The sequence below is a fragment of the Petaurus breviceps genome, unplaced genomic scaffold (genome assembly GCF_028583685.1).
Source record: "Petaurus breviceps papuanus isolate PSGF00001 unplaced genomic scaffold, PetGlider_PUasm1.0 90849, whole genome shotgun sequence".
NCBI lineage: Eukaryota > Metazoa > Chordata > Mammalia > Diprotodontia > Petauridae > Petaurus > Petaurus breviceps.
The window spans coordinates 11477889-11485900 of NW_027187361.1; the positions used below are offsets into that span (position 1 = coordinate 11477889).

The window sequence follows — 8012 nt, forward strand, 5'->3', positions numbered from 1 at the left end:
TGAGAAATTCTTATCTATGGATTTGGGTCATTTTAGCCCCTCAAAGTAAAATGTAGGTGCCCCTAAAGAAAAGGAAGAATTTCAGACCTTTGGAAGCCCAGAAAAAAACTCTTATCAAATTACTTCAGAACATCAGAACCTCTCTCCATTTTCATTATGTTATTATTCCCCCTTTGGTAAATCAAGGTTCCTGAAGTGCCAAAGCATTGTGATGGTTAAGGGTCATTAAGTGTCAGAGTGTACCTGTATACGAGAAGCCTCAGAAGTTCAGCCCCAAGGAAGGACTGTCAAAACTCATTAAAAAGTAAGACTTCTCCCTCCCTCCCCCTTACTCTCCACACATATACATATTTATACATTTTGGTTTGCTTTCTATCATTAATATCTGAGTCCAGTCTTCCAATTGACATCCCACAGAGTATACCCAACAATATTAATTCATACCAAGAGACTATCTACTGAGAATCTTCTCCAAATGATTCTCCTCACCCAAATAAAATTCAATTCAAACCTGTTTATTGAGAGATTTTGTCCTCCTCCTCCTCCTCCCTCTGTATTTCAATGTGGAGAACATGGCAATGGAACTTTACCAAGCAAAAAGTTTTGTCATCTCTGCCCACCACAACCACAAAGGCTGAATTTCTCCAGAAAAAAAAAAAACTTACATAGTCAAATGTGCCCAACTTACCCCATTACCCCTTACTTTCTTGTACAGCAAGATGGATTTCGATACTGCATTGCCTATATATCCTTTTTCTTGGTTGCATGTAAAAATTATTGTTATAAACATTTGTATTTAAAAGTTTCAGTTCCCGATTCTCTCCTTTCTTCCTTCCTCAACCATTCCCATTGAGAAGACAAGTAATTCAATATAGCTTACACATAGTTATGCAAAATATTCCCATAGTAGTCATATTGTGAAAGCCTATATTTACCTCCATCTTAACCCACTCCTCATTTATTCTATTTTCTCCTTTGCCCCTGTCCCTTTTCAGAAGTGTTTACTTTTGACTACCTCCTCCCCCAATGTACCCTCCCTTCTCTCATGCCCCCTCTTATCCCCTTTCCCCCTACTTTCCTGTAGGGTAAGATACCCAATTGAGTGTGTATGTTATTTCATCCTGAAGACAAATACAATAAGAGTAAGGATGATTCATTCTCTTTCACTCCCCTGCTCTTTCTCTCCTTTGTAACAACTTTCTCTTGCTTCTTGTATGTGAGATAATCTACTATATTTAATTTCTCTCTTTCTCCTTCTCCCAATACATTCCTCTCTCATCTCTTAATTATGTTTTTCAGGTAACATGCCTTCATATTCAATTCACCATTGACCTCTGTCTCTGAATACATACACATACACATACATATATGCATATATACGTACACATATATATACATGTATACATACCTATTACCTTTAACTATCCTAATACTGAGAAAAGTCTCACGAGTGACAAATATCATCTTTCTATGTAGTAATGTAAAAAGTTCAACTTTAATAAGTTTCTTCTTATTTCTCTTCCTTGTTTACCTTTCCATGCTTCTCTTTCTTCTTGTATTTGAAAGTCAAATTTTCTCTTCAACTCTGGACTTTTCATCAAGAATGCCTGAAAGTCCTCTATTTCATTCAATTTCCATATTTTCCCCTGAGGTATTATACTCAGTTTTGCTGGATAATTGATTCTTGCTTTTAATCCTAGCTCCTTTGACCTCCAGAATACCATATTCCAAGCCCTTCAATCCTTTAATGTTGAAGCTGGTAGATCTTGTGTTATCCTGATGGTGTTTCCATAATACTAAAATTGTTTCTTCCTGACTACTTGTAATATTTTCTGCTTGACCTGGGAACTCTGGAATTTGGCTATAATATTCCTTGGAGCTTTCTTTTGGGGATCTTTTTCATGAGATGATTGGTGAATTCTCTTAATTTCAATTTTACCCTCAGATTCTAGAATATCAGGTCAGTTTCCCTTGATAATTTCTTGAAAGATGTTGTCTAGGTTCTTTTTTTGATCATGACTTTCAGATAGTCCGATAACTTTAAATTCTCTTTCCTGGATCTATCTTCCAGGTCAGTTGTTTTTCTGATCGGATATTTTGCATTGTTTTCTATTTTTTCATTCTGTTGTGCCTGTTTCATAACATCTTGATTTCTCATAATGAAAAGCTTCCATTTACTCCATGCAAATTTTGAAGGTGGTGGCAAGGTGGAGCAGTGAATAAAGGACTGGCCTTGGACTCAGGAGGACCTGAGTTAAAATCCAACCTCAGACATTTGGCACAGTTACTAGCCATGTGACTTTGGGGAAGTCACTTAACCCCAATTGCCCTCCCCTCAAAAAAAAAGCAAAAAAAATTTTTTGAAGGAATTCTTTTCTTCAGTGAGCTTCTGAACTTCCTTTTCTGTTTTTTAAGGCGTTCTTCTTCTCGTTGGTTTTTTGGACCTCTCACCACTTGAGCTAGTCTTTTTTTTATGGTGTTATTTTCTTCAGAATTTTGCACGGTCTCCTTTAGCAAGCTGTTGACTTGTTTTTCATAACTTTCTTGCATCGCTCTCATTTCTCTTTTCAATTTTTCCCCTGTTTCTCTTGATTTTCAAACTCCTCTTTGAGCTCCGCCATGGCCTGCACCCAATCATATTTTTCTTTGAGACTTTTGATGCAGGAGTTTTGACTTTGTTGTCTTCTTCTGGTTCTATGTTTGGATTTTCTCTGTCACCAAAGAAGGATTCTATACTGTGATTTATTTCCCTCTCTTTGCTCATATTCCAGTCAAGTAATTGATTTTTGAGGTTTTGTCAGAGTAGCACTCTGCTCCCAAAGGGAGAGTTCTGTTTACAAAATTTCGGGGGTTTTGTGCAGCTGTTTCAGAGTTACTTCTAGGAACCTGCTTCAGAACTCTGAGTAGTACTGCCTCTCTACAGTCATCACAATCTCTGCCACACCAGTGCTTCTCCTTACTGCAGTACCACCACCCAAGACGGAGACACAGACCCAAGCAGGACAAAGCAAGAGCAAAAGGAAATGGGTCAACCTTATTCTCATTGAATTTGGCTCAGGGAGGGAATGACATACACACTTAAATATGGTATCTCACCCAACAGGAGAGCAGTGAGGAAGAGGATGAGAGGGTGGATGACAAAAAGGAGGGCAAGTTGGGGGGAGGGAAGTTGGAAGCACCTACTTTTGAAAAGGGACAGGATCAAAGTAGAGAATAGAATAAGTGGGAGGTTGGATTGGAGGGAGGGAAATATCGTCAGTCTTTTACAATATATCCACTATGGAAATGTTTTGCATAGCTACACATATACAACCTATACTGAATTGCTTATCTTCCCAGCAAGGGTGAGTGACAATGGAGGAAGGGAATGAATCTGGAATTCAAAGTTTTAAAATCAAATGTTTAAATGTATGTGTGTATATGCTATTATGAATATTCTTTTACATGTAACTTGGAAATAAGGTATACAGGCACTAGGGCATAAAGATCCTAATGGAAAGTCAAAGCGTGTGTGGGAGAAGATATGGGAGAGAGCAGATTAGAGGAGGGGATATCCAGTGGGATTGCTATTTTGGGGCGGTGGGTAGGGGAAAAATGGAGAGAAAATTCATAACTCAAAATTTGGCAGAAATGAACAATGTAAACCAGAAGCTAATAAAGCATTTGAATTGAAAAATGAAATAAAATATAAAATTCCAGAGATAAGATAGATGATTTTCCCTGTAACATCATTTTAAAATACATTCTGTTTAACTGTTTTCTTTCGATTAGTCATAAGTTTCATATTTTAAATGCATACTATTAGGTTTGTATTTTTCAAAGTATTTTTGTTTTAAATTAAGAAAATTATAATAATGCTAAATTACTTACCTTTGGGAGAAAAGCAAGAGATGGTTGTGTGTAAGGTTCCTTAGACCTTTCCTATTTCACTTAATTTACAAGATTTATCAGCTCTGCTGACAGCATGCTGTGAAACTCTGAGGAGCTGCAGTTTAAGGAACTAAGAGCTCTCCCAGTCAATGAAGAAAAATTTCCAAGTTAAAATTTAAAAAATAAATGTTTTTCATCTGAGACCATTTTGAAAATCATTCAATGATAACTGTTAATAATTAATAAGTAGTGAAGTTACATTTTTGAATGAACTGTTGGGGGCCAGGAAGTAATGGTATATGGGCTAGTGCCTGCTTGCTTGATGTATGACCTTAAAAGGTAATGAATAGAGCTGTGGAAGATGATTGGCTATGTGTACCTATAAGTTGCCCTGATGCGGAAGTTCAGGGCAGTCGCGATGTATCTGAGCCTGAATAAACAACTCCTGCAAACCTCGGGTGCTCTGTCTGGTAATCCCTCCTAGGAGGCCGGTGACGACCGAAGACTTACCATGGGTAAGTAAGAGGACTAAGAGGACGGGATATCAATAGCCCACCACAACTGGCGCCCAACGTGGGGCCTGGGTAGGGTCCGAGAAGACCATCTGGGCTGTAACTTAGCTCTCCGGACAGCCTCATCGGTAAAAGAGTACCGTTGAGAAGATGGGAGGGGCAATGAGTGCAGGGGCAATAAGTATCCCCGCAATTTTACCCGAGGAGAAAGGAGTTATTGCCACAGCTTTATAAGATATGCGCGAAGGGCGGTGTAAAGATACCAATAAGAACGTGCCGCCAGTTTGTAGAAAAAATATGGACCATCTGCCCCTGGATACAACATGCGGGGGTGCAGGCAGGCAGATGGGCCGTGGTGGGACAACAAATGGCTTCGTATGAAGAAACAAACCCGGGGTCATTAACCCCAATCGATTTCACCGTTTATAGAATGGTGGACTCGGTACTCAACCCAAAACCCTTGCCCCTGTCCTGCCCGGTGAGTACTCAAGTTGGGACATCCTTAGCAGGCTCCTCTGCTGAGGAGTCGGAGGAGGAATCGACTAGCCGACCTCCTCAATATCCATGGGAGGAGATGAGAAAGGCACAGAGGAAATTAGCAGGCGAGGAAGATGGCGACAGCGAAGGAGCTGGCTCCGCGCGCTGTTCGCTGGGAACAAGAACCCGGAAAGGAGGAATCAGTGGCGCAGCAAAAATTAGAAAAGGGGAAGTGCATGACTTCGACGCCTACAGGGCGTCGCCAAAAAAAAAAAAAAAAAGGAAGTCCCCACAGGGGGGGCGGCCGCCTGGGCTGCCGAATGGGCGGAAGGAAGCCGTCCTCCTCCCTTCAACCCTGCTGGACGCCCGATCGCTTTCAAGGAGCAGATAGACAACCCCTTCAGTCCCGCCTGCTCAGATTGTGAGTTAGAGTCCCATGTGATAGCCTGAATTTATTATTTTCTTTGTCTATTTGAATTTTATGGATGAATGTTGGATGCTGTGCACAGAACTGTTACGTGTCGTCACTTGTGTTTCTGCTGTGTTCCGTCCCTTTCGTGTCTCTGTTTGTCCTATCCAGTCATCAGGTCCATTATGGGCCAAGGGTCATTCATAACTGGCCCGAGTATTCTTTTGGAAGGCAGTACCTCTTCCCCTATTTATCGAGTGTAAGCTGAAAAGGGGGAGAAGGAGAGTAACTTATTGCCTTGTTTAGGTTAGATGATGGTAAATGAAAAGTTAGTTTGGAATTAGAAAGAAATAAAGTAAAAGCAAGAAAATGTAAGCATATAGCAAGAAAGGAGTATGGGTAGGAAGTTAAGATAGAGATAAAGTTAGCTGCTATTGAAAAGTGTAAATAGAAATTTAAGGTCATTAAAGGTTTCAAATTCTCCTCTTCATTCCACTCTGGCCAAGTGGAGTGAGGAGAGGGTCATGGGAGGGGGAGCGAATCTTTTCCCTCAGAATAAAGAGGCGGATAGATTAACATTTCACTATTTCCTGCCTCACTTAAAAGAGAAAAGTTTTGTGTAACAGAATGCAACTAAAAGGCAACTGAATGCATTCTGGTCATCTTTGAAAAGTGCCACTCCTAATTGGATGCTAAAGAAAAGTTGGAATTTATTTTATTATTTGGCGTTTAGGCAAATTAGAATATTTTTTTAAGATTTGCTATATAAGGTGAGGTTTTTGGGTTCTCTAGAACTGGGATAAGGGAGTAGGCGCCACTCCCTCTCCCCTTGCTAGGGAAGTCAAAGCTATTGTTTTTAAAGAAATTTTAAGGAGTGGACACCAAAATTTATTGAAATAAAGTTGAAATACCAAAAATATTGGGGGGGAGGTATAATAGTTATATTGAGGGCCCTTAGGGTATGTAGATAATTTCCTTTTAATTTTTTCAATTGTAAGGAGAGGAGTAAAGCCTCTGTATTTATTATTATGTATTTTAATAGGCCTACCACATAATCCCATTGGTCAGGCCATTGGGGACTGTGCCAATTGCACTATTTAAATACACCCTCTTTAAACAAAAAGGGGGAGAATGTAGGATGGTGAATTCCCTTTAAATAGATGGCACCTCCCCAGCACCATGAGATCAAAATAAAATATAGGAAAGAATTGGCTCGCCCACAAAGGCCCTCCCTGGAACCCCCGGAATGCCAATTATGTGGCGAGAGGAGGAGGGGAAGTGGCATGGGCCAGCTGTAGTAAAAAGAAGGAAACAAGATCACCTCTCGTTCCATCCAACAAATAATCCACAGGAGCCTGAAAAACGGCTCCCTCTGCATAAACCAATAAATTTGGGTATCCACCCCGAGTTTTCGGGGTGAGAAAACCTCTTCTGTTTTCTTTCAGGGTGGAGTGCCCTCCTGACGCTTTTTTCCCTGTTGGCGACCACGAGTGGAGATCCCCGATGGGGCAGCTTAACTGTCTTTCCCCGTGCGATCCCAGTTCAACATAATACCACGGTGTTTCCTCGCATGTTTACAACTAATAGGACCCTGGATCTTCCCTTCCTGCCATTCGATTCGACCTTGGCCCCAGAGACCGAAAATAGGAGTATACCCTTATCAAGAGCCCTATGTTTTTTGATTACATACCAAAACCCTAGTCAGAGTGTATCTTCCAATCCCGTCGATGTTTGGTTGTTGTGTGGGGTGGGAGGGAGTTGTACGGATATTTCTCCTATTTCCATGATATCTGGAGGAGCGATTGGTAATGCGTCCGGCATATGGAATAATTCAGATATATTTGAAAAGACCTTTAACATAACAGATCCAGGACAGAACATCTCGTTCTCCCCCACCCCTGTGTGCCTTTGGAAGCCATTTCTTTTTATAGTAAGCAATAGTTCAAGTGTGACAACAGTGGGAGAAACACTGAATTGCACCAGGAGAACCTGTTTCTACACTTCCTGCTGGAATGCCACTGCGTTTCCCCTTGCCGTTGCAATGCGCATGCCGCAATAGGTGCCAGTCCCTATTGATGCCAATGGGCTGGCTACCTGGCTTAGCTCCCTGGCCTCCTTCACACAGATCTGGGGAGGTCTAGGAGCCTCCCTGGCCGTTGTTTTGTTGACCATAGGGTTGCTTGTTTGGTGCCTCTGCCGATTGCGGAGAAAACAACATGGATATATGTTGCTTACACAAAAGGCCATTATGGCCATTGAGGAAGGAGCAGACCCACAAGTATGGCTGGCTTCCATGGAAGACATGTAACGCTCTTGAAGTAAGACGGGATCCGTTCTATGACGGGCAACCTCTCCTGACCCGGCCGCCTAAGACAGGGCCCGAGGGCGTTGGGTTACCAAGGACGGGTAAGGTTCAGGGATCAGGAGATGACCCAAGCCAGAACATCCCGCATTCCCTTACTGCCGCCAGGGTCTGCTAAATTCAGGTTATTGCAACTGCACTGCTTAAGGCTGTACCGGACAAGCGTCCTGATTAAACAAAAAGGGGGAGATGTTGGGGGCCAGGAAGTAATGGTATATGGGCTAGTGCCTGCTTGCTTGATGTATGACCTTAAAAGGTAATGAATAGAGCTGTGGAAGATGATTGGCTATGTGTACCTACAAGTTGCCCTGATGCGGAAGTTCAGGGCAGTCGCGATGTAGCTGAGCCTGAATAAACAACTCCTGCAAACCTCGGGTGCTCT

General features: G+C 41.7%; 1 long non-coding RNA gene across 1 annotated transcript; it reads left to right on the forward strand.

Annotated features, from left to right (window-relative positions):
* Nucleotides 1-4118: 4118 nt before the first annotated feature.
* LOC138149676 (uncharacterized) lies at nucleotides 4119-7235 on the forward strand. Its single transcript, XR_011165391.1, has 2 exons — nucleotides 4119-4385; nucleotides 6714-7235. It is a non-coding gene; the product is annotated as an uncharacterized lncRNA (long non-coding RNA).
* Nucleotides 7236-8012: the final 777 nt, after the last annotated feature.